This window comes from Vicugna pacos, chromosome 6 (genome assembly GCF_048564905.1).
Source record: "Vicugna pacos chromosome 6, VicPac4, whole genome shotgun sequence".
Lineage (NCBI taxonomy): Eukaryota > Metazoa > Chordata > Mammalia > Artiodactyla > Camelidae > Vicugna > Vicugna pacos.
The window spans coordinates 56,580,020-56,607,458 of record NC_132992.1 but is presented as its reverse complement, the minus strand read 5'-3'; the positions used below and the strand labels follow the sequence as shown (position 1 = coordinate 56,607,458).

The 27,439-nt window shown below is 36.3% G+C and overlaps 1 protein-coding gene across 6 annotated transcripts in view; it reads right to left on the bottom strand.

Annotated features, from left to right (window-relative positions):
* The window catches only part of FBXO34 (F-box protein 34), a 71,092-nt gene that overhangs the window by 13,102 nt on the left and 30,551 nt on the right, over window positions 1-27,439 (bottom strand). Inside the window, exon 1 of one of the 6 annotated variants that reach the window (XM_072963090.1) lies at window positions 8,720-8,739. The exons of 4 other annotated variants lie outside the window; for them this stretch is intronic. The gene's annotated coding sequence lies outside the window, so the exon portion shown is untranslated. Of the gene's footprint in view, window positions 1-3,740; window positions 3,772-8,719; window positions 8,740-27,439 lie in introns of those variants that run through there. One more of the 6 variants, XM_006199754.4, reaches the window with a different exon arrangement.

Genomic DNA, 27,439 nt, shown 5'->3' with positions numbered 1-27,439 from the left:
TTATCTCTTTAAAAGCCCCCTCTCCAAATTTCGTCACATTAAGTGGTACTGAGGGAGGTACTGGGGGGTGAGGCGAGGGTTAGATTTCAAAATATGAAGGTGGGAGAGGGGCACAATTCAGCCCATAACAACGGGGCTAATGTAAGAACTCACAGGTTAAAGTTTGATGTTTCAAGAAGACATAAAAGAAAAACAACAAGAAAAAAATGACAAGAATTTTCTAACTTTTTACAAATTATCTCTGGAGGGTGAAAGTGTTAGTATTCTTATTAATTAAAATCTCATTTATACAGAATACAGTGGTTATTAATCTTTTTGCAGTCCCTAAGCCCTTTGAAATTCTGATGAAAGCAAACCGGCCCCCCCTCCTGAGTAAAGGGCACTTATCTACACAGTTAGACATTAATGCTTCGGAGATTTACAAACCACACATCCCTGAAGCTCCTCAGGGCCCACAGGACTATACTAAGCAGACACAATTTAGACTTTACCGCTCCTCATTCCAAATCAAGTGTAGGAATGAATTTTAGAAAATTTAAGTGCATAAGCTTATTAAAAGAAATAATAATTTACATAAGCAGGTAAGACTTTAAAACAGCAATTAATAATACTATACAAGCAGGGAAGTATACACTAATTAGAAGCATATTTACCCCTAATAATTATTTTGAGTTGGGAAATAACCACCAGGAAGCACTCCAAGGCAAATTTCCTAACCAGATGAACTGTGACTATATGAAGTCTCTGAAGTAATCAGCTACCCAAATTGCACACTGCACATCTCAACACAAATCATGTACTACATTTCAATCATCGCAACAAAGTCAAAGAGAGAATATTCAGAATAAAATATACTTAAAGCCATTAAATGCCTTAAATAAAATGATATTTCCTGACAGTTTTGATTCAAAATAAATAGAAGGAATGATAGAAATAGGTATCACTATTTTCCAAATTTTACTGAATTAATGGATCTAAGTAAGCACTGATCACCAGCAGCTGCTAACATCACAAACTGAAACACAACCAGACGTTATATGCTCTTGATGGGGGAAAAAAAAAAACTTATAAAAAATTGATTCTAATCTGGTCAATCCTTTAGAGCCAGCTATCAACCTACATAAAATACAGGAGATTGAGAAATGTGCTAAAAATTTGAAGAATAATAAATATCAAAACCTAGATTGTGGGGAAACTGAAGAACAGAGTAAGTGATTTCTTCAAGCAAATTCCAAGATGGGATAAGGGGAGGGGGTAAAAGGGTGGAGAAAGGAGAGAGAAAGTAAGAGGGAGGGGGGAGAGAGGGAGGGAGGGAGAGAGAAATAAATTAAGATACTTAACAAACTAATCAATCTAATACGTAGATCTTGAGTCAGACATACCCTAAAAATTAAAATATGTGTATGTATGTATGTATGTATTTTTAAGTTGTCATCTCTTGGATATAGATCCTATAATACTTTTAGCTGATATGATAACAATGTCCAAGATTTCCTTCAAAACATTTTGGGGGAGACGTGGTTCCTAGAATATATCAAGCAAGACTGGCCATTGAGATGATAAACTTTTGAAGCTGGGAAATGGCAAAGTGGGGATTTATCATTTTATTACTTCTTCATTTTTCTACATAACTAAATTTTCCCATAATTACTGGTTTTTAAAAAGGAGAAATAAAAATTGGACGCATTTGGAAACAATGGATGAATGAACCCAGAAATGTTCATTATGCACACACAGTTGGAACTGCATACCATTTGGAGTGAGAAAACTGAGGAATTCACAGGTTCTCTGGGCAGGGCAGCTCCGCAGGGCTCATTTTAAGTCCCTCCCCACTAAGCCCCAGGCTGTCTGATGCATCACTCCTTCCTGGTTCAGTCAAGGGGCACCAACCAAGTTCTTGCCCTACTCCACACCCTTTACTGAAAACTGAACAGGAAATAAACCCAGAAAGCAACAAAAAAGATAAGAAAAGGGAGACAAACACACAATCAAATTAAAAAGACCTGGAAGACAATGGTAGTCAAGACCAATCAATCCATTTTTTAATTAAACAGATACGGCTTTCAATTTCTCATTCTGTAACCTAAATGAATGGCTTAATACCTGAGTTTGTCCTGTGTAAGTAAGTGCACTTAACTTTCAAAACTTTAAAGATAAATAAAAATATTTAAATAAACACACAGGAAATTTTGCTACTTAAAGATATCTTCTTATAAATCCTTTTATAACAATAGTCACCCCCTTACACTCACCCACTGGGAAGGTGGAAATGACAGAATTAACATTAAAATATTAATATTATTAATAATAATGTAGCCATTGATATTCATTGAGCACTTAATCTGTACACTATTCTAAAGAGCTTGATTACATATGTATATGTATTATTTAATTTCACCTTTAGGACAATTCTATGAGATACACAGAATTATTGTTATTATTGTTGTTGTTGTTGTTGTTATTATTAATTCCCATTTCACAAATGTGAAGCTGAGCAATTAAAGTGTAATAAATACTACTAAGTGCTAGGTCATTTTTTGAATATGTTTCATAGTATTTTAAATGAGGCCGTGTGTGGGTACACACACACATTTACATAACAATTAACAGAAGAGTCAAATGATTTGTCCAGAATTCACTAAAGCAGCTGTACAGCAGTTTCTAATTACAAGCACAGTATATTTATTTTTTTTAACACTTCCCACTTCCCCCCACCCTACCACCTATATTTTTTTAATGACATCTTTATTGAGTCATAACTCACATGCCATACAACTCACCTTCAATGGCTTTTAGTACCTTCAGAGTTGTGCAACCATTACTACAATTTTAGAACACTTTTATCATCCCAGAAACCCTGTGCCCATTAGCAGTCACTCCTCATTTGTCCCCAACTTCTCCAGCCCTAGACAACCACATATATACTTTCTGTCTCTTGGATGTGCCTATTCTGGATATAGTATATGAGGAGGAAGGGGAAAAGTAGCATATACATGCCTATCATTCAACCCTCAAATTCCAGTGGTTCTCCATTCTTTTAAAGGAAAAATAAAAGTCATGGACCAAAGTCACTTTAAGTTCATTTTAACAGAAATGTTTCTCTTTGCCCAGGAAATGGTCAAAGACCCAAAGACAACAGGACATACAAAGATCCAAGCTGAACAAAAAGCCAAAGGAAAGCATTACATACCATCAGCTCCTTAAGGGCAGACTCCTGCCTGATATTTTACAAATCCCCCATAGGATCAAGCAAGAACACTTTACCCACCAGAGGAGCTCCATGAAAAGCAAATGCCAGGAACTATTCTACAACAGCATCCTAATCTCCCACATCTTCATCAATCTGGGTACCCTCTCAGTCGTCTAAAGTTGATAAAGGTTCTCAACATCTTTTTTGGACCCTGGATCCTTTTCAGAATCTTAGAAAAGGTGTGAGTTCTCTGCCCCAGAAAAAAAACAGGTTACATACATAAACAACTTGGCACAGAATTTTGGGGAAATCTCAGGGCTTCTGATTAATAGCTCTTGCTTTAGTACCTTCTACTTTGCCTTTTACATCACAGTGGCCATTTGACTTTTCTTCCCTACCTATCAACATCTTTATTACTCTTTACCCACAGGAGCTACTAAAACCAATCCCTCAACTGGTCCCCTCCCTGCCCAAGTCTCATCTACAGCCCCATCCCCACTCATCAATGGTACTATAAGCCTAGTTTGAGTGCCTCCCTTGGGATACTTACCATGGTCTACCTTGTCTTCATCTCCCTACTGTAAGCTCCTGAAAGGTATGAGTAATCTTACTCCTTTCTGTATCTCTCATAAAGCATGCAGCAAAGTGCCTAGCCCATGGCAAACATTCATTAAGCATGAATCAATGTCAAACCTAAGGACTTAAAAGAAACCAATCAGCAAGAATCTCTTAAATAACACTAGTGTCTGGCTAACAATGCTTAAGCAGCCCAGAAAGTTGATGCAATTAAGCAACTCCACCTATCATTTCCTGATCTAGCACCCTGCTCTCTCAGAGATGAGGTGCATGAGGTGGAGACACAGAGGATCCCCAGGCCATAGTAACTTTTAATCTTGGTTACTTTTCTCTAAAGCAAAAAGTAGTTAAGCTTGAGAAGCAGCTTTTCCCCCACACTAAGTAACTTTAGTTACCTAAAACATTCCTGTGCAGTATCAGATTTTAAAGAAAATCCTACTCACTAGCCATGCACAAACACACACTTCCACAATAAAGCTATTTAACTTAATAATAACACTTTAGCTAAAAGAAAACAACTTTTATGTTACTAGTAATCTCCAGGACAGAATAATCTAGACATACAGGTATTCAGGTATTCAATTCGGCAACCTCGCTCTCATTTTCAAGCCCCAAACCACATCCTTTAAATACTAAAATACACAGACACTAAGTCCCAACAAGAAACACTATAAAGTCTCCCCATGATTCTTTACTATATTAAACTTAGCTGTCTAGGGTCATGTTTACACATTTTTAAAAAGCCAAACCAACATCAGCACTAACATAATTTCTGATAAAGACTCCTACACACCCAAACTAGAAAGGAAGAGGATACCCAGAAATTTTGTAAAACTTCATCTTTAAGGGATATAAAAACAAACTATTGTCCTATTATCATGCATTGGTTATTTCTGTGTAAGTTATTTACATGTATAGGCTTTATTAATTACTTCAACAGAAAACCCTAACTTCCCTGGTTCTAAATTAATTCTGAGTATGCATAGTTCACACCCAGAACCCAGTACTTCAATTAACAAACCAAACCACAAAGGAAAAACTGATACCCAAGATCAGATTTCAGGGCTGGGTTAACAGATGCCGAACTATACATACCAAACAGCAAAGCCAAACATGGTAGGAGTTAGAAATGATGCAAAACTCCCTTATCCAAAATTTCTAGTAATAAGCCTATGCCTCTCTATCCTACTGCCCAATCTTATAGAAAAAGACTATCAGTACAAATAAGTAATAGTAACATAATTCACAAACTGCTGGGTCCAACTCCTCCTTTCCATCCTCCAAGAAGGATCGCACTTCCTAGGCAAAGTAGCCCTGGAGCTAACAAGCCATAGCCCACTGGAAAAAAACACCTTCCCTAAACTAAGGGTACCTGAGCTGTAAGGAATGTTCTGTATCTACAAAGCACTTTCACAACATCTCACTGGCCCCCTTTCTGTTCCTCAGCTCATTTGCATCTTGGGGCCTTTGAACCAGCTGCTGCTTCTTTCTTCTCAATCTCTGCATACATATCCCCTTGTGGTCCTCAAATCACCACAAACTTAATATTCCTCAACAGTTTTGTAGCCTACAGTCTGCAACCACTGTGCCAAGAAGGAGATAAAAGCTCAGATACTGAAACTTGCTCAAGACTACAGTAGTGTTGCAGCCATTACTTCAGAGGTCAACATTTTCTGATACACTAAAAATGTAAATGTAAATGTAAATTTTAAACCACATTTTAAGTTATAAAATATTTAAATAGGTAAAGAGGTACACCAAGTTCTCCTTATGAAAACATTCTGTGATATGTCTTAACTTCAGGAACTGACACTCAGTCCCATTTTATGTTAAACATTTCCCTCCCAGCTTTAGACAGCAAAGTAAAAGACAACCCAAGAAAGACCTTTGAATCCAAAAAATCTTCTACAGTGATTAGCAAAGAACTAAAAATTACCCAGAGGCAAACCAGAAGCTAACCTGGATTAGCTGGGATCTTCTGGAGAGGTACAGAGCTAGACCTAAGTTTCACACATAAATAGACCCTTTAAATCAATCCCTCCAGTCTTGCACATAACAGCGCCCTCAAGGAGAGTAACATTCACCATAGTTCTTATTTCTACTGTGAGTGGAATCTATAGGTCAAAAAAATATTAAACACCAAAGGATAACCACATAGGATATTCTCCAGGCCCTAAATTCACTTGGAAAATAACTGCTTAATACCTACAGATAAGCTCCAAAGTGCTTGAAACCCAAACTTAATTTGGGCAAAATGAAAGTCAAACAATGTGTGAACAAAGGTTTCAGCAGCAGTTCAAATGGAGAAAAAGTAGACAGCGTGAGTTATCACAGCATCTTTAAAACATGACAAACACAAAATAGTCTGCAGACTGCATGCCAGCACAGTTTATATTGCATGCATCAATTTAGTTTTTCAAACTTTATTCAAACATCAAAATCATTGAAGTACTGTTCATATTATATATTTATTTTCTCTTTATAGTTGCATAAGATCTAAAAGCATACAAGATTTACCGGTTTTGTTCATATATATTTAACTACATTATAATGTAATGTGAAAAAAAATTTAAGTCTATTCATATTGAAGGGCCTCAATAAATTTCTTCCTTTGGATAGGATTCATAATGTTCCTCAAATTTACAAAATACTGCTCCAAGACTAGAAGTTATTCAGTGAAAGAGAGGATGAGAGCAGCACAGGAAAAACTATTAAGATATTATAATGTAAGTGTATATCACTTGTATTAGAGATTTGATTAAAACTACCAAAAAAGGCAGGCCCACCCTCATGCAGATCTGCAACACTAGTGTTGCACTTAAGCTGCGACTGTCTTGTGGGGCTTAAAGAGACTGGACCCCTTAACTGGGAATTTTCACCCATCCTAAACCTTGCTCAAGTTTCTTCCATTTTACATCACAGGTTTAAAACAATTTCTAGTCTCTAATTTGAACATTCAAGCAATCATTTTTCCTTCTATTCAAATCTCATAGTTTGGGAACTAAGTTACTGAACAGATCTTTCATTGACTCACTATTACTGAGCATCTACAATATACCAGGAACTCTCCCAGGGACTGGGGATACAGCAGCAAACAAATGCAAAAATCCTCATTCTCATTAAACCTATGTTCTAGTTGGGAGACAGACTAATAAAGCAGATGGTACATCAGAGGTATCTATGGAAGGAAAAGGAAGCAAGGAGTGTTATGTGTCATATACACAAAGGATATATTTAGGCATAAGATTTCAGAAAGTTATATCACAGTCACTGTATCATGAAGCAACAAATTTAATAAATAAAACTCATTAGAAAGAATATGAGTGCCCACTTACATAACAAATCCAGAAATGAGATGCGAACATCAGAACAACACACGGAAACAAAACAGCACAAACAGATCTTTTTGGAAATGAATCTGATCCTGGGGTGTGTTCAAACCATTACTTAAATACTCCAGATCTGAAAGTAACTTCAGAAGAATATTTATGGACACACACACACAACTTAAAAGAGAGGCTGAGATAATACAAGAAAAGGTAGAATATTCTGTAGGTCACTCACTGTTAGTATAAGCAAATAATATTTACTAAGTTTTCAATATTAAAACTAATTTGGATGGAAGGAAGAAAGTGACATCATGGCTATCTGATGCCACTCAGCTCTAAACTTCTTACATTATTACAGAAAACACAAATCAAAACTACAGATAAGTGTATTTCACACACTTTTATATGGGAAGATGGGGAAGGGGAGGGAGGATCATAAGTAGTTAAAGAAACAAAAGACGGGCAAATCAAACAGGAAAAAATGATCTTTGAACTTAACATGAAAACAAAGCCATAAGGTAAAGAAAAACAGCACTGAAATTAACATTTTTCCTAGCATGGAACTAGGAATAGAAGAAATAAGAAGGCTCAAGAGGCTAAGAGAAAATCTCCTTAAAAATTTGACTACTACTCAGCTACGAAAAATAATAAAATAATGTCATTTGCAGCAACATGGATGGACCTGGAGAATGTCATTCTAAGTGAAGTAAGCCAGAAAGAGAAAGAAAAATACCATATTATATCATTTATATGTGGACTCTAAAAAAAAAAAAATGAACTTATATACAAAACAGAAATAGACTCACAGACACAGAAAATAAACCTATGGTTACCAGGGAGGGGAAGCAGATGGGAAGGAATAGATTAGGAGTTCAAGATTTGCAGATACTAATATATATATAAAATAGATAAACAATAAGTTTATACTGTATAGTACAGGGAACTATATTCAGTATCTTGTAGTAACTTATGGTGAAAAAGAATATGAAAAGGAATATACATATGTTCATATATGACTGAAGCATTATGCTATACACCAGAAATTGACACAACATTGTACACTGACTATACTTCAATTAAAAATATATATATATACATACACATTAAAAAACAGGCATATTTTATTTTTGGTCTTAAAAAAGAACTTTAATACCAAAATGCCTTTTTAAGAAAAGTTATACAGGTATTTTAATTTTATCCCGCAATCACATTTCTAACCACATCCCACAAATCCCAGAAACAAAGAAAATTCAGTGACTCTCTGAAACAATACTCAATACAAAATTAGAAATAGAATGATTCAGAAGTATCAAGACACATAAAACTTGGTTAAACATCATGGAATCCTTTTATTTCATACTTAAAAAACATGTGATATTTATTTGGTTTCCTGAATAGGACACCTCCTTCCTGTTAGAATTATAAACCCGGAGTATCAAAAAGGAATCACGCATGACATGACCACCTAGTCATGACTTCACATACTGATGCAGGACCAGAAATCCACTTTTATCATTGCATTCTGAGTTGATAAGGCTTCCAAGGCTAGTTCATATACTATAAATTCGTGTCATTTATTAAGTCATAATGGGGATCAAAATTCCAACTTCAGAAACTGGAATACCTGAGTCCTCCATTCACACTGTCCCCTCTTCGTGATACCAAAAGTATTAAACCAGAAGGTTTGGGTTACACATGAAAAAAAGCAAAGAAAAGAAAAATCAAAGGTAGAATTCAACCAAGTTATAGTCAGTTTTTGACCCAACAACTTTCTTCAGCTGATATAATTAAATGAATTTTAACTTCCCAGGTGTTCATACTCTTCTGAGTTTCAACTAATTCCATTGACTGTTCTAAATCTATCTAACTGCTCATTTACTAGATTATATTCCTTCTAAAGATGTCTGAGTGCATCCAAAACTACCCAACTCTCCCTAATTTTCTGAGTCATCTTATCTCAGAATTGAATAGTATATTAGTCATTCTATTTTTTTTTTTATTTGGGAGGGGGGTGGTAATTAGGTTTATTAATTTATTTAATGGAGGTACTGGGGATTGAACCCAGCACCTCATGCATGCTAGGCGTGCACCCTTCCACCCATCTAGTATACTCACTTTAAAGAGCCTACTTCACCATTCTTTCTTACAACAAATGTTATTTCATGAAATTAATTTTAAACATTTTTAAGGTTTTTTTTAAAGAATGGGATAATATATTAGAGAAAGAATTCAAAGTATGCAAGAATCTTAGAAATAAACTGCTTTTTAAAGACATTTTGCACAAATTTTCATCAGCCCTTTCCTGGCCCTCCAAGTAGTGGTTCTCTATCTTTCAGGGCAGATTCTCAACCACACCCTCCAGAAACTTCTAACTTAGCACAGTCAGTTCTGCTATGTGGGGCTGACTGATGAAACATTAAGTCCACATACAAAACTGCACACAACTGATCCCAGCAGTACAGGACACACAGGTACACATCTCAACTTAAAAACTTTTTTAAAACGCATGTCAAACACATGCACCATCTGTACTGTTTTCCTAGAAATCTGAAAATATCCTGTAGCAACCCATGTTTGCTGTGATGCCTCAGGAATCCTCAGTTTGGGAACTGGTACCCTAAGTGCCTCACCCCGACTCTAATGGTTCTAAATACAACCTACACGTCATGCAAAGTGGCCAGCCAAAACCTCTCTCCAGGACTCCAGATCTGTAAGCTGACTATTCAAAATCTCCACTTGGATATGTAACAAGCATCTCAAACTCAACATATCCAAAATAAAATCCTGATTCCCTGTGCACAATCCACTGTAACTGGGCCGGACCCCATGGAGCCTTCCCAGGGCAGACCCCTCCCCCATATCCTCTTTTAGCTCCTCTCTGAAATACCCATATAATAATATTTGGTGCGTATTCCTGAGTTGTTTTACAGTTTTACCTACTGGAGCCTAAGGACTGATCATGTTAACCCCTGTGGTACCACCCTGTTACCTAAGCATCAACCAATCAGAGCATTGTGCACCAGCTGATCATTCAGCCTGCAACTCCCATTCCTCATCACCTGGCCTTTAAAAATGCTTTGCTGAAACCCTTTGAGGAGGTCGGGATTTTAGAGCACGAACCACCCCTTCTCCTTGTATCGGCACCTTTACTTATAACAAAAGCTACACTTTCCTTCATCAAAACCCGATGTCAGTAGATTGGTTTAACTGCACACAGACAAGTAGGCCCAAGTTTAGTTCAGTAACGTCCCCTCTACCCTCCCAAAATCTTCCCCATTTTAGTAAAGAGCAATCCTATTTTTATAACTGCTAAAAGCCAAAAACCTGAGTCATCCTTGACCCCCTTTTCCCTCTTACAACCATATCAGCAAATCTCATTGCTGCTACCATCAAAATATAATCAAAATCCAACTACCATTCCCCACCTCCTACCCTGTGTTCTGAGCCACCAGTGTTTCTTGCCTGCGTTAGTCTCCCTGTGGTCTCTTCCATTTCTACTCTTGCTCCCCATACTCTCAAAGTCAGCAGCCAGAGTGATCTTATAAAGAAAAGGGACATCTGACCATATCGTTTTCTATGCCTTACCCATCAATGGTTTCACGTAAGATGCCCCCAACTATTTCTCCTTTCCTACTTGTCTGTCTCCCATTTGCTTATTCTGCTCCAACGAGACTGGCCTTCTTGCTCTTCACCAAAAATGTAAAGCACATTCTCACCTCAGAGCACTTAGACTTGTGCTGTTGTTCCCTCTGCTTCTTCCCCCAGATATTTACCTGTGTCATTCTGACGTCTTCCGTGTTTCTGCTCTCCGTGACCACCCACATAAAGGAGTACTATTCCCTGCATTCCCTATTCCCTTTATTCCTTCTCTATATTATTTGCAGCACTTCCTCTTTCCCTCGTGACATGTGTCCATGTTGATGCATCTTCCTCTGTCTACCTGAACAGCTCTAGGAGAAGATGTAGTTTTGTTCACTGCTGTATCTACCAAGCCCCAAACAGTATGTTACAGATACCCAATACTGTTGAATAAAAATTATACCAATTGATTTAGGAGGTCTTTGATATTTTAATTAATATCAGAATACACCCTGAGTTTGTATCAATGGGAGTTTTTCTATCCTGCATCTCAAACTCTCCTGTTTTCCTGATAATAATTAAATTTATGGGGATTTTAGTCATCAATATCCATACAGAAAATTATTTGGCTATTCCAACATGAATTATACTTTGATTTTTCTAAACTCTTTAATTCTATTCACAAACTCAATGATTAGAAAAAAATCAGGGTAGATGTTTCAGGTGGCAAATCTCAAATCATGATCTATTTTTTTTTCTCCCCACAGACCCTCTCCCCAAATTTTAGTTTTAAACACAACTGTCAAGGAAAATTTCTAAGATTTAGGCCCCAAACAATGTTGTCCCTTAGCAAGAACCAAGACAAGACACTCCAAAATAAATCTAACTGCAACATATTTAAACAAAGATGTACCTGTGGCCCTCACCTAACACAATTTGGCCCAAATCTAAAAATCACTTTTCTTACCTTTGCCTCATTTGATTCTCTGGTCCCCCAGACCTTCTCTACAAAAGTTATCTTCAATGTGGACTGGTCATGAGGTGGTCATGTTAATGAGCCTTAACAGGAAGCTACTTGATTATCCTCAGGCAGAAAGTAAGCCCATCTGGACCACAACTCAGGGGATTTTACTTCCTCTACAAACTATCTCAGTTGTATTTTGCATACGCTGAGAATGTTTAGACACACATTTAGCTGGCCTGCTGTCTAATCTACAAAAAGATATCTGGATTGTCTTAAGTCCTTCTGAAAAGTAATGGACCAGCCTCCTGTCCCATCTTCAAGAATGAGTTGGCTCCTTGTTACTATGGTGATGAGGGCCTAGGAACAGAGATAATTTGCACACTTCACTGAAAATTCAAAGCATTCAGTAGCTTTGTTTTTTATCAGGAATGACAAAGGAGGAGCTGCAGAACCAATTATGGAGTATATTTATAAACATGTAAAGCAGTGTGTTTCTTAACCCTGAATAACAAGATTTTAAATTGTTCAGTTTACAAGAAAAATGAACGGAATAAGAGGACTGAAGAAAATAAACACGTTGAACAATATTCTAACATGTGCAGCTCCACACCATCACTGAACTCGGCACTATGGATTTTCCAGAACAGAAGTTCTCAGATTGGTTGTCAGACTGGTCTGGATGGGAAGAAAAACCCACTGAAGTAACCTGAGATCAACCAAGGCAAACAGTAGTGCAAGCCCAGTGCTCCTGAAACACCCACAGTGTATCCTGATAGATTCTTGAAAAGAAATAATATTCAGCACCTATTCTTGATTTTTTAAAGTTCTTAGCAAACTAGGTATAGAGTAAAATTTTGCCTTAATAAAAGAAATCTACCAGAAATTTACTGAAAATAGCACACACAATAGCAAACTTGAAAACATTCCCATCCTAGAACCAAGAATAAAACAAAGATGCTAGCTGTCATGTTATTAAAAAAAATTAAAATATCGAGGGAAGAGACAAAATATCTGTCATTATTTGCAAACTACATGTTATGGGGTTTTCAAGTTAAATAATCAAATTAAAAATTACTTGGTTTAATAGTATAGAAACTTACCAGATAAAAGATCAAAATTAAAACAAAAAACATTTTAAACAGAATTACCACATGATCCAGCAATTCTACTTTTCAGTATATACCTAAAAGAACTAAAAATAGGTAAACAAATACTTGTACACTAAAGTTTATGGCTCTACTATCAAGAACAGCCAACCCAGATTTCCATCACTAGATAAATGGATAAATAAATTGGGGTCTATACATAAAATGTATCATTAATTAGCTATAAAAAGAAATGAAGTACTGATACATACTACAACATGGATGAATCCTGAAAACATTATGCTAAGAATCCAAACACAAAAGGTCACATATTATATGATTTCACTGTAGAAAATGTTCAGAATATGCAAACCTATAGAGACAAAGTATTAGTGGTTGGCTAGGGCTGGTTGGGAGTGGGGAGGGTTGGAGGGGAGAGAGAGCAGAGAGATGGGAAATGACTGCTAATGGGGTATAGAGTTTCTTTTGGGGGTGATGAAAATGTCCTAGAAATAGACGTGATGGCTGCACAACTTTGTGACTATACTAAACAGCAGAACTGTATACTTTAAAAAGGTGAATCTTATGGTATGTGATTTATAACTAAATTTTAAAAGTAAATAGAAGAAAACTGTAAGATTTGAGTTGGGAAAAACATTAAAACTCCAAAACATATGTTACAATTACAGTGACCAAAACAGTATGGCAGTAGAGAAGAAACAGGTAACTAATTCAAGAAAATAGCATCCTAAATGATTAAAGATGCATAGTAAGTGGGGAGAATAGGATATTTGAATAAACTGAGAAAATTGGATATCTGAGTGAAAAGGTAGATACCTACTACACCATCAAAACTTAAAAGTGCCAGATTGAGTAAAATGTAAAATTGAATAATGTTAATCATGAGAAAATGATTTTAAAATCTTTTTTGTAAGTAACTTTTTCCTAAGTAAAAGACAAAAAATATTGACATATCTGACTAAATATAAATTTTAAACATCTGTTTAGGGAAAAGACACCATAAAGCTAAAAAACAAACAAAAGACTGGAAGAATAATATTTGTGATAATACACAAAAGATTAATTTCCATGACATGAAATAGTTCTCCCCAGCCAATAGGGAAGGTGGAGTGTCAAAATTTCAGCATACTATTATTGGTGTAAAACAAACAAAACTGAGGAGACTGTATAGTTTGCAGATACATAGAAAAATATAAAATGCTCAGCAAATTGGATATTTGAGGAGGTGAGTTAGGGACATATCTTTTTTTGCATCTATTTTCAATGTTGTTTGAATTTCTGACCATAGTATGTTAATTTTATAATATCAAGAACAATTTTAGAAGGAAAAAAGTCTGAGAAGCAAACCTTAAGTAGCTGAGGGGCACTGAAGTATTTTTAAAAGGGAACTAGCATGGTTGGATTAGTATTTTTGACAGATCCCTGAAGCAGCTTCACAAAAAATGGATATGAGAGGCACCAGTTTGGAAACAGGTATTGATTTATTTCTTTATTCAACAAATGCTTAACACCTGCTGGGGCCTGGCACTGAGCTAAACATAGGGACCAGTTAGAAATGTTGCAAGTTGTCTCAGCAAAAAGTCATGTACACTAGGTATATATCCAAAAGTCATGTATACAAGGTGTATAATACTGTGGGCACTGGTGCAAGGGGCTTCAGGGAAGGGAAGACTTTTTTTTGTTTTTTAAGTGAGGGAATGTGGGGATATAGATAAAGCCCTTGTCACTTTTAAGTCATCTGTGGATAATATCCTTCTGATATTCTTTATATTACAAGAGGACCAAATATTACTGATAAGCATAACCCATTTTTGACAACTCACTTGAAAGAAAAAGCACAAAGCCTGTATCAGCCTTGTTCTTACAAGTAACTGTCCTATTTTAAGATTCTCTGACTTTGGAAAGTCCAGGTCCCAAAAATCTTTGAAGAAATTTCAAAGCCATCAAGGTCATTTTCTCTGTGTCCGTTTTTGTTTTTTTTTTTTCATCCCTTGGTTTTGTCAAAAGATGACTAAGAATAGGACACAATATTAACAGTTAACCTAAAGGAACAATATTTTAGTGAATCATATTAGAGATATTTTTAATTGTGATTTAATATGCACTGGTTTCTTTTTACACTTGACATGTTCCCATTTTATCACAGCCATCTGCTCTTTCAACAGCAAGCCAGTTTTAACAAAAGTTAAAGACCATGACTGCACATAATTTTTAATTTTTAAACTTTCTCACCTTAAAATCCACTTTTTAAAAAAGTATCCGCTAAGTAAAGGGAGGTAGGGGGAAAAAAATCTGCTGATAACTTTGGCAAACAACTGACCCTGCCATCTAGCTTAGGGCATTTTAAAAATGTGAGGGGTGTGGCAGTAGCTCCTGGATATACCACTATCTTAGGGCTAACTGCTTTATCATCTAGGACTGAGGAAAGGAGCTCCTCTGAGGTTTGCTGGTCAAGCAGGCAATCACTATCACCTTGACAAAGTCAACTGCTTGAATGAGTTTTACTTAAACCTGCCATGACACCACCGTAATTCTCCCCAAACCATTTTAGAATTCTATTTCAAATGCATGCTGTGGGCAATGCCAAGGAAAATGAAGGTCAGTTTCTAAGAAAGAGCTTACGGCAAGCATGACAGTCACAGGACCTACATACCCTCAGACAGTCCCAACTTCATAGTATTTTATTATTTTCATGTAAGGTGATTTGTTAAATGTGTTATTCAAGATGATTTAATAGTCATACTCATGAAAGATTTTTCAACACAAATAAATGTCAAAACCCAGAAAAAAATCTTTTCAGATTCTGTAGAATTTTGGTCCTGAGCGTTTAATCTTATGGAAAAAGCCTCGGCTAATCCGCTCTAGCCATCCTGAGAAAGAGACAGTATTCCCAGACAGGAGATCACCAGAAATTACAAAAGATTTTAAAAAACAAAAACAAACAAATAACCAAAAGACAAACAAACAAAAATTTTAAAACAGCCATTAGCACATACAGAGAGTCTGACCTGGATCTCATAAACAGATGGGAAAAAAAACCCTCCAGTTAAAACACAAAAGATGGTGAGGGCAGTAGAAAAGACTTAAGACTGAGAAAGGGGGCAATAAGCAGCAATTGCCAAAAGACCTTTTAGTAGAAAAATTTAATTTAGCAATTAGATACTGCTGTACACTTTAGAAATTATTAACATCTTCAGTTTTGAACAAGAAGGCTCACCTGGACATCTAATTTCACATGCACAGTGTCAAATATTTATTCCTTTCAGAGCCTATCAGATATTTATTCCTTTTAGCCACAACTGTCACTGTCTTAAGCCACAAAAATCTTTTTTTCAAATATATGTAAATATATACATTCTTCAATAGAGGAATCTAGGAAAAGTGCCTGAGAGGCCCACATTCCCCTTCTCAGAGATTACAGTTAATTTCTTCCACCTCAGCTGCTACAATGGTATCCTAATATACCTTCCTACTCTGGCCTTATCTAAAAGGAACCATCAATGAATAGACCAAGGAGAACTTAGTGAACTATGAGGTGGCCTGGTAGGAGAGACTAATCAACCCAAACACATCAAATCTAACAGGGGGAGGAGGACACTGAATTTGAATACTCTTTGGTGAAGTGTGAAGACAAAGTCACAAGATTCACTAGATAATGGAGTAATAAACGCCTGCTGCAGAGTGGATGAGCTGACCAGGTCTTCAGATCTAGCCACTGACAGGCAACTGGAATTGGTACAGAATCTAAGAAAATTAGGTTCTACAGTTCCAATTCTCTGCAAGACCAAACTATGTAACCTGATATTGTTCTGTTTTATGTGTTTCCTTATGTCCCCACACATCCAAAAGAAAAACTAACAATGGATCACCTGGTTCAACACCTACTTATAGATGGCTACTTCTTCCTTTCTGGAAATAAAAAATATTCTAGAATGAGTAAAACTTTTTCATGACTGCATTTATATATGATTTGCAAACCAACAGGAGACTGGCTAAGCCTGCTAAGAATTCCCTTAAATTGTTGAGTCTATTTACCTTCTTTTTTTTTTTTTTTTCCCCAAGAATCAGATCCCAGACTTCTGGATAAGGATGCAGGCCAAGATGGCAGAGTAGAAGGAGCTAGAGCTCACCTCCTCTCACAAACACACCAAAATAACTACAGAAGAACTAATCATAAAAAAGACTGGAACCAACTGACACAACAGTGTAAACAGACTATACTTCAATTTAAAAAAAAAACTGGAGCCTACCAGAAAAGATATAAACCCATAGAGATGAAGAGAACTATAGATTACAGCCACAAATTTTTGAAAGCTGGGAGATAAATGGATAAGAAGTTAAGGACTCAAAGGCACAAGCAAACTGAATCCTCAAGTAAGCATCAGGGAATTCTCCCCCAAAAGGCTCAGCAGGAATAAAATGAGAAGAATTAACAGAAAATCTTTTTGAAATGCCATTCACAGATCCACACTCTCAGGCAGGCAGAAAAATGCCCTTCCCTCACCCTTGCAAAAGGCTGAAGGTAATCTAAGGAGGCTTATAAATAAACAGAGGTTTAAAGGGACCTGGGATCACCAGGGTAAGGTGAAGGCAGTTTAAGTTAACATATGTACTAGATCCCAGTCTATGGTGTGTTAATATTTAACAACTGGCTGGGGGTTGGGGAGAGAGGCATCGGGGGAGACAAGGGTAGTTATTTGTAATATTTGCTGACTCCACAACTGCTTCAAGCTACTAAATGATGTCACTGAATGTGGAGTTCAGAAGAGACGCACAGTAGCCTATTAATTCACAGTATTCCCATCATATAGATAGAATATACACAATCTCAAGAGCATCCACAATAACAAGATGTAATAAAGTAAACAGGAAGTGATGAGGTTTTAGTATTCGATTTTAATAAAGTCTGCATAATCTTTAATAATTGTTGTATTTAGCAACTCGCTTGAAAAGTTTCTAAAAATTTAACTGTCTCTGATGTGCCAGTACTAGCCACTAACCCCAGGCCCCTTTATCAATACCTTTCCCAAAAAGCTGACAGTCAGGCCTTTACTTCTAAGCAGTGGAGATTAGAAGAGACTTCTCTGGGGAATCTGACCAGCAATTAGTTCACAACGACAAATGTAAAGATAATGATAAGTTCACAAACTAAATTTGATCAGCCAGATCCTCCTCCTTCAAAATCCAAAACTGGTAAGTCCCACTTGCATGTTCAGAGTTTCCAGTCAGCTTCTTAGGATCCCACTCTTAAATATTAGCAAAAAGCCAAGTTGTTAGACATCTCTAGTATAAAAGATAGAAATGGAAACAGAAAAAGCAAGTTGTAAGAGAGACCAGGGTCAGCTTCATAGGCCTGTGACCTGGGCAGTCACACAGCGCCCTGTACTTGGAAGAGCTCCATGTTAGGTTTACTATTCTGCTTTGCTGTCTTGGAATTGATTAATGCTGAACAAGGGATCTCTCATTTTCATTCTGTACTCAGCCCTGCAAATTATATAACTAGCCCTGACAGACTATGCAGGCAGAAGAAAACTCTGGGGAGAAAGATACCATGAATATTTTCAGAAACATAAAGGAAAATATTACAAACACGAAACAAGAAAAGTATGCTAAAAAAAAAACAGAAAGAAAGAAAGAGAGTCAGAAAGTAAGAATGATAATAAGCATGCCTTCTTGGTAATTAAAAATGTAATAACTGAAATGAAAAACTCATAGAATAGCATAATAACACTGGAAGATCAGTCCCGGGTGTCCAATATCTGAATAATAAGAGTTCAAAAGGGGCTAAAAAGGAAAAGGAGGGAAGAAAGTCATCAACAAAATCATTCTCTGATTGAAAGGGTTCATCAAGTGCTCAGCACAATAGATGGAACCAAACTCACACGAAGGCGCATTGTAGTACAATTTCAAACACTGAGAAAAGAACTGATAGCGTAAATTAACCAGGAACCTAATGGCTTTGGGCTTTAAGAGCAATGCAGTAAGCCCGGAGGAAACCAGAAGACAATAAAGACATGCCTTGAAAATTTAAAAGGAAAATCTGCAAGTTAGAATTCTATACCCAGACAAACAATCAATTTAAGAATAAGGACAGAATCAGATATTTTCAGTCATTCAAGGTTTAAATCCCATGAACCTCCTTCTTGGGCAGCTACGGGAGCATACATTCGGACAAAATAAGAAACAGGGAGACATGAGATCTAGAAAACAAGAAATCCAATAGAAAGAGGCAAAGAGTAACCCTAAGATGCTAGTAAAGGTAAGCCCCAGATTAAGAAGTGTGCATAAAAACAGTGGGCAACCAGTCCAGATGGGAGCACATCTTCAGGAATATGAGAAGCTAATAGAATGCCTGAAGTGTACGAATTTCCTGAAAGGAAATCTGGATAAGTTGCAGTTTGAACTATACTAGTAAAAAGCTAATATAAAAGTAAATAACAACAAAGAAAAATATAAATTTCAGGGGAAATCAGAAGTTGTATAGAATAGCAAAAATGTTCACAGATTACTACATGGCCTAACTGTGAATAGCACATTCAGCCTTAACTGTGTAAACACTGAATACTGAGCTAAGCAAAGTTATGAACACCTATACAGGATGGGAAACAAAAAGGGAACCTGGGGGTGTGGGGAAAAAAACTAAATCCTCATCTTCCATAACGGAAAATCAAGAGATATCTGAAACTGAGAAATCAAGAAATCAGCATACAAGAATGCTGTTGAGAATGACAGGGTTCAGAACTCACTACCCGCAAATATGATGCCTTGACATACTAAATATTTTAAGCTGAAGAAATCTGAAAAATGGCAGACGCAAGAAGGATTCTCTGACCTTTTCCACCCTGAAGCAGATCCTAAGATCCTCATGTAATAAATGTTCTCCCTATACCTGGAGGAAGGGGACATCCTTACATGTGAAAATGGAAGGACAGAGACAGAAATCCAAAGGAACTGGCCCTGTTAAGTTTCCCTAGTTTACTATCCCTAGCTCATATTCTTCCATGACTCCCTACTCTTTCAAACCTAGTATAAAATGCTCAGGATTAACCACATCTTCAGGTCTTCATTTCCTTATGAAGGTTCCCATGTCACACAAAACCTATATTAAATAAATATGTATGCTTTTCTCTTATTAGTGTGTCTTTTGTCAGTCCAATTTACAGGGCCCTAGCTGGAGAACCTAGGAGGGTAGTAGGAAAAAGAATTTACTCCCCTACAAGAACACAAAGGTAAGACTTAGCTATAAGAAATTAGTTTTTGCTTCTAGGGAGGGAGAAGTGAGGGATGAAATGGAAGGAGAACTGCTGCTTTTCAAAACAAATCTTACAGAGCTATTGAATCTTTAAACTATGCACATTTAACTCTCTGACAGAAAAAATAAAAAATAAAAATATGAACAACCACTCAAAACCTATGGGACACAGCAAAGGCAGTGCTAAGAGGGAAGTTTATAGCGATACAGGCCTTCCTCAAAAAAGAAGAACAATCTCAAATAAACAAGTTAACCCACCACCTAAATCAATTAGAAAAAGAAGAACAAAAAGCCCCAAAAAGCAGCAGAAGGAAGGAAATAATAAAGATCAGAGAGGAATTAAATACAACAGAGATTAACAAGACCATAGAAAAAATCAACCAAACCAAAAGTTGGTTTTTTGAAAAAGTAAATAAAATCGACAAACCTCTGGCCAAACTCACAAAGAAGAAAAAAGAGAGAGCACAAATTAGCAAAATAAGAAAGGAAAATGGAGAAATTACAACAAACAAAATAGAAATACAGAATATCATATGAGAATATTATGAAAAACTATATGGAACCAAACTGGATAACCTAGAGGAGATGGACAAGTTTCTGGAAACATACTGTCCACCAAAACTGAATCAAGAAGAAACTGAACACTTGAACAATCCGATCACTAGAAAGGAAATAGAAATAGCAATTAAAAACCTCCCTACAAATAAAAGTCCAGGACCGGACGGCTTCACCGTGGAATTCTACCAAACATACAAAGAAGAACTCATACCAGTCCTTCTCAAACTCTTTCAGACGATTGAAAAGGAGGGAATACTCCCAAACTCATTCTATGAAGCCACCATCACCCTGATACCAAAACCAGGCAAAGACACTACAAAAAAAGGGAATTATAGGCCAATATCACTGATGAACATAGACGCCAAAATCCTCACCAAAATTTTAGCAAATAGAATCCAACAACACATAAAAAAGATTATACATTATGACCAAGTGGGGTTCATCCCAGGGACACAAGGCTGGTTCAACATACGCAAATCAATCAATGTAATACATCACATCAACAAGAGAAAGGACAAAAACCACATGATCATCTCAATCGATGCAGAAAAAGCATTTGATAAAATTCAACACCCATTTATGATAAAAACTCTCGCCAAAGTGGGTATAGAGGGAACATATCTCAACATAATAAAAGCTATATATGACAAACCTATAGCCAGCATAGTTCTCAACGGTGAAAAACTCAAAAGCTTCCCACTAAAATCTGGGACAAGACAAGGATGCCCACTATCACCACTCCTATTCAATATAGTCCTGGAAGTCCTAGCCACAGCAATCAGGCAAGAGAAAGAAATAAAAGGGATCCAAATTGGAAAAGAAGAGGTAAAAGTGTCATTATATGCTGACGACATGTTACTATATATAGAAAACCCTAAAAGGTCCACAAAAAAGCTACTAGAGCTGATCGAAGAATTCAGCAAGGTAGCAGGTTACAAAATTAATGTACAAAAATCAGTTGCCTTTCTTTACACTAACGATAAATCAACAGAAAAAGAAAGTAAAGAAACAATCCCCTTTAAAATAGCACCCAAAGTAATAAAATATCTGGGAATAAATCTAACCAAGGAGGTGAAAGAATTATACACAGAAAACTATAAACCACTGATGAAGGAAATTAAAGAAGACTTTAAAAAATGGAAAGATATTCCATGCTCTTGGATTGGAAGAATCAATATTGTTAAAATGGTCACACTGCCCAAGGCAATCTACAGATTTAATGCAATCCCTATCCAATTACCCAGGACATATTTCACAGAACTAGAACAAATCATAATAAAATTTATATGGAACCATCAAAGACCTAGAATTGCTAAAGCATTACTGAAGAGAAAGAAAGAGGCTGGAGGAATAATTCTCCCAGACTTCAGACAATACTATAGAGCTACAGTCATCAAGACAGCATGGTATTGGTACCAAAACAGACATATAGACCAATGGAACAGAATAGAGAGCCCAGAAATGAACCCACAAACTTTTGGTCAACTCATCTTCGACAAAGGAGGCAAGAATATACAATGGAATAAAGACAGTCTCTTCAGTAAATGATGTTGGGAAAACTGGACAGCAGCATGTAAAACAATGAAGCTAGAACACTGCCTTACACCATACACAAAAATCAACTCAAGATGGATCAAAGACTTAAACATAAGACAAGATACAATAAACCTCCTAGAGGAAAACATAGGCAAAACATTATCTGACATACATTTCAAAAATTTTCTCCTAGAAGAAATAAAAGCAAGAATAAACAAATGGGACCTAATGAAACTTACAAGCTTCTGCAGAGCAAAGGAAACCAGAAATAAAACAAGAAGAAAACCTACGGAATGGGAGAAAATTTTTGCAAGTGAAACCGACAAAGGCTTGATCTCCAGAATATATAAGCAGCTCATACGACTCAATAAGAAAAAAATAAACAACCCAATCCAAAAATGGGCAGAAGACCTAAACAAGCAATTCTCCAAGGAAGACATACAAATGATCAAAAAACACATGAAAAAATGTTCAATATCACTAATTATCAGAGAAATGTAAATCAAAACTACAATGAGGTATCACCTCACACCAGTCAGAATGGCTGTCATTCAAAAATCCAAAAATGACAAATGCTGGAGAGGCTGTGGAGAAAGGGGAACCCTCCTACACTGCTGGTGGGAATGCAGTTTGGTGCAGCCACTATGGAAAACAGTGTGGCGATTCCTCAAAAGACTAGGAATAGACTTACCATATGACCCAGGAATCCCACTCCTGGGCTTGTACCTGGAAATCTACTTCAGGATGACACCTGCACCCCAATGTTCATAGCAGCACTATTTACAATAGCCAAAACATGGAAACAACCTAAATGTCCATCAACAGGTGACTGGATAAAGAAGATGTGGTATATTTATACAATGGAATACTACTCAGCCATAAAAACCAACAACATAATGCCATTTGCAGCAACATGGATGCTCCTAGAGAATGTCATTCTAAGTGAAGTAAGCCAGAAAGAGAAAGAAAAATACCATATGAGATCGCTCATATGTGGAATCTAAAAAACAAAAACAAACAAACAAAAACAAAGCATAAATACAGGACAGAAATAGATTCATGGACAGAGAATACAGACTTGTGGTTACGGGGGGGCGGGGTAGAGGGTGGGAAGGGATAGACTGGGATTTCAAAATTGTAGAACAGATAAACAAGATTACACTGTATAGCACAGGGAAATATACACAAAATGTTATGATAAATCACAGAGAAAAAAATGTGACAATGAGTGTGTATATGTCCATGTATGACTGAAAAATTGTACTGAACACTGGAATTTGACACAACACTGTAAAATGATTATGAATCAATAAAAATGTAAAAAAAAATAAATAAATAAAAATATGAGAAAAACTAGCAGAAGCTCAGATTGATTTAGCTCATGATTTCTTTTTCAGATTACAAGTTTTCTCAAGAAATTTTTCTCCTTTCATTTTTTGTATTTCCAGTTTTTCTACAATTTATTACTCATATTAATAAAAATCTAGTAATCATCCTACTTCTGTCTGATATTCAGAATTATCTATAACTCCAACTACTATGTAAGGGTATTCCTATATCATAGGATACCTAATCTGGCCCAGCTCAGGAAAAGGTGGTTACCACAGCAGTTTGGCTGTGACCCCCTATCTCACAGTGGTTTCCCTCTGCAAGCTTACATTCTTTCAGACCACTATAAAGAGACTTTCCACTTAACCCTGTGAAAAATTCAAAGAATAAACACAACAAACTCTAGAATGTATGTTTAAGGGGGAACAAATTCAAGTTCTTTCTAAATTAAGAGCTTTCAGTACATATAAATTACAACGTACAATACATTATTTTAATGCAATTGGATGGCACTTGTCTTTATTCTTTCTTTATATAGCTGTCAGGTTGAATCTTATTGAGCTAGTAAAGTAATTATAGTCAGTTTACAAAACACAGTTCAGGTAAGTAAATACTGTCACATCCTCTGTGAACCTCCAGATTGAATGATGATGATGGTCACAGCCCTCATAGGATGTTTAAGGAGGAATCTGCTTAAGCACAGAGAACTGAGCCAAACTGCAGACAGATGTCCAGCCAAAGCAGCTACACATGTTTTCACTTACTCCTTTAAGAGCGATTTGATTTGTTTGGATTTGGTATAGAATCATTTCTGGATTTAAGGAAAACTAAACAAGGTTTTACAGCTTGTTACGTTGGCAGGCAGGCAGCCATGAAGAAACCCTAATCTAAAAAAGATTCCTTTTGTACTTAGAATTGAGGTGGGACAGACATACCTAAGGCATGGTCTACATTTCTCATCTTCATTCTGCCTAATCATGGCAAAGATTATTTTGCCTTCATTATTAATTAGTAAACTCGATCATGATAATGTAGGATCATGAACACTCTTCACACACCCCAATGCCAGTAAAATATGCCTTTGGCATTAAAAAAAAAAAAACTTAAATTTTTCTCAAACTGGCAACAAAAACAAGCTGCTACCAGAAGAGTTTCATTTTTTCTCAAAGTCAAATTAAACTTTGCCAATGTACACAGAGAACCTACTTTCAGATTAGTGGCTGTTAACCAACTTAATCTTAGGACACTCAAAAAGTCATGTTCACACTAGACTACTTTAGGTAAATAATACTAATCTCTTCCGGCTTCTAGACAGCTCAAAGCCTTAGGAAAGTTCATCTCGTTTCTTGCCACCTCCATCCAACACCATCTAACCCTCCGCCAAAAAGCAGCTTTCTTGTTATGTTTTGTTTTTGAAACAGTTTGCTTTTTCCATTCTGAGTTTTCCCAAACTATTTCAGGGTTCTGACAATTCTGCCAGTGACTAAGTCTCCTCCTGGGAATAGCAGCCTCATTATCACTATTAAAAACAGTCACTCCTAACGCTGACTGATAAGGATCTGGAAACTCATTGTAACTTTGGGAATGCAAATCCCACCCTACCCAATCTAAAGATAAATGCATTACAAATGGAATAAAAGACTCACCACAGGACAGAACTGGAGCAGTCTTTGTGTTCCAATTAAGCTATTGAATTTTGTATGTAATCCTAATTCTTACTAATATGAAGAATTTACTATTTCCTTCCTCATTAATACGTAAATTACTAAGAGCCAAGCAAGCACAAAAGAAAAAAGGTTAAAAAAAAAAATCACCACACACACAACACAAAAACTCAGCAGCAAATACCCTCAAGTTTTTAAGGTTATAAGCCTTCCAACTTATCTTCTGTTTCAGAAATATTTTGTGCAGCACATGTGTTGTGTGGGTAACTTTTGTTCTTGGCAAGCTAGTCCTCTCCTGGCTTGGAAAACAGCAGATAACCTAAAATGAGAGATCTTTCTCTATATCTCTCAAATGCAACAACTACTTAGAAACTTAATTCTTGCAAAAAGGACATCCAAAATAGAGATGATCATAAATTTCCTTCTATCATCACCATTTTGTTTGCATCTAGCTTGCTCAGTATTAGTGGAAAGTCACATAATCAGGGTCCATCATTTTGGAAACCTGAGAGAGTAATACAGAGATAATTCCCCCATCCACAAACAGCTCTCCAAGAAAAGTGTCCAGCAAGTTTTTTCACGTCAACCAGAATCAACCTGGGCCATTTTGTACTCACTGCAAAGAATACATAGCTCAGGAGTATGTAACCCTTTTAGTGCCATAAACTCCTCGGGCAGTATGCAAAGACTATAGACTCCAGAATATTTGTTAAAGCAAAAATACACACACGAAGAAAGCCAATTACATTAGAATACAGTTATCAAAGTATTTAAAACATATAATATTCAATACACTTATTTCCTGTTTAGTACACAAAATAAGCTCTAATGGCAAATCTATCCACTACCATAATTTCCAAATTACAACCAACATAAATGATATTTTCAAGATATCTACAACAACTGCAGTGTGATCGTAAAAATATGTGAGACTCCCAATTGATGACAATATCATAAGGATTGCTAACCTGCTGTGGTTTTGAAGGAAATGGTAAATTTCAGTTAGAGATGAGTGAAAACAAGTATCTAATTAGTGAAAACAAGTACCTAACATTTTTCTCACTCAGGTTCGTGGACCCCTGAGGCTTTTGAAGCATAATCATTCTGAAACATATAAGAAGGCATTTAGAGATCACTTGGTTCAACCTCTTCATTTTAAAGATAAGGGAACTAAGGAGGAACACATGATACTGCTTGAAGTATCTTCATTTCAAATCACTGAGTTCTTTTTAAAGTAAACCACTGTTTTCTTCTAAAAATCTGAACCTCACATATAGGCATATTTAATCTGCACCTCTGTTTGATCATCTGTAAAATGAAGATAATAACCCAACTATGGAATAACCTTAATGTAAAAATCAAATTTAAAAATCCACATTAAAGTACTATAGCAATACCTTCAATAGTGAGGCTGGTTATCAACCAACTCCATGAGAAGTCAAAGGCACGTTATTCCTGTCCCTTGGCATAACTTAAATACCAAGTTCTGATTTCTTCACTACATTAAATATTTCATGCTACCAAGGGGATCTCCCAAAGGACAAGCTGACCCTAGAAATAAACCACTTGAAGTAGAAAATGATATGTTTAGAACAGAAAGTATTGGCTTTGGAGTCAGACTGTTACAAGCTAGGTGCCTGGAACTCTGCAAAATGCTTGTTTTCTCTGATCCTCCATTTCTGAATCAGTAAAATAGGAATAAATGCTAACAACATAAGAGGTTGCCATAATTAAATGTCAGTCCCTTTTCTTAAAAGAGTCAATGAGGAATATATGATTCAAAGATAACTGTGTAAAGCAGTATGGAAGCTTTTCTGACTTCTGCATTATGGACATTTATTTTCTCCCCTATCACTTGACAAAGTTATTTAAAATAGAATAAAGTATGGCACAAATAATATCCTTACTTCACAGTCAGTACAGAATCTCTCCGGAATCTAAAACAGAGCCACCCAAATGGCCAGCAATTTTTTTCCACAGAAACTCCTTGTTCAAAACAAATTACACAGTATTATTGTGCATTGAAAAAGGAAGTCAATTAAAACCGAAGGCCATTCCCAAATTTCTAAACCAGACAAAAGTAAACAAACATTTGCAGGACAATACTTACACAAAATAATTTGAGTACGTAAGTATTTAAGTGTGCAAGTGGGGAAAAAAGGCCAAGAGAGGCAAGGCCACTCCACTTCTTCCCACACACTGTTTTGCTTGCCTCCACAAAATAAAGTGGTCAACTGTAGACATGTCAAAGTTATATGCAAACATTTAAGTTGACTAGGAACAACATATAGAGAATACAGTAGGTAGTCCAGAGAACACAAAAGGCTCATAGTCCAAAGCAGATCTGTTAAACACT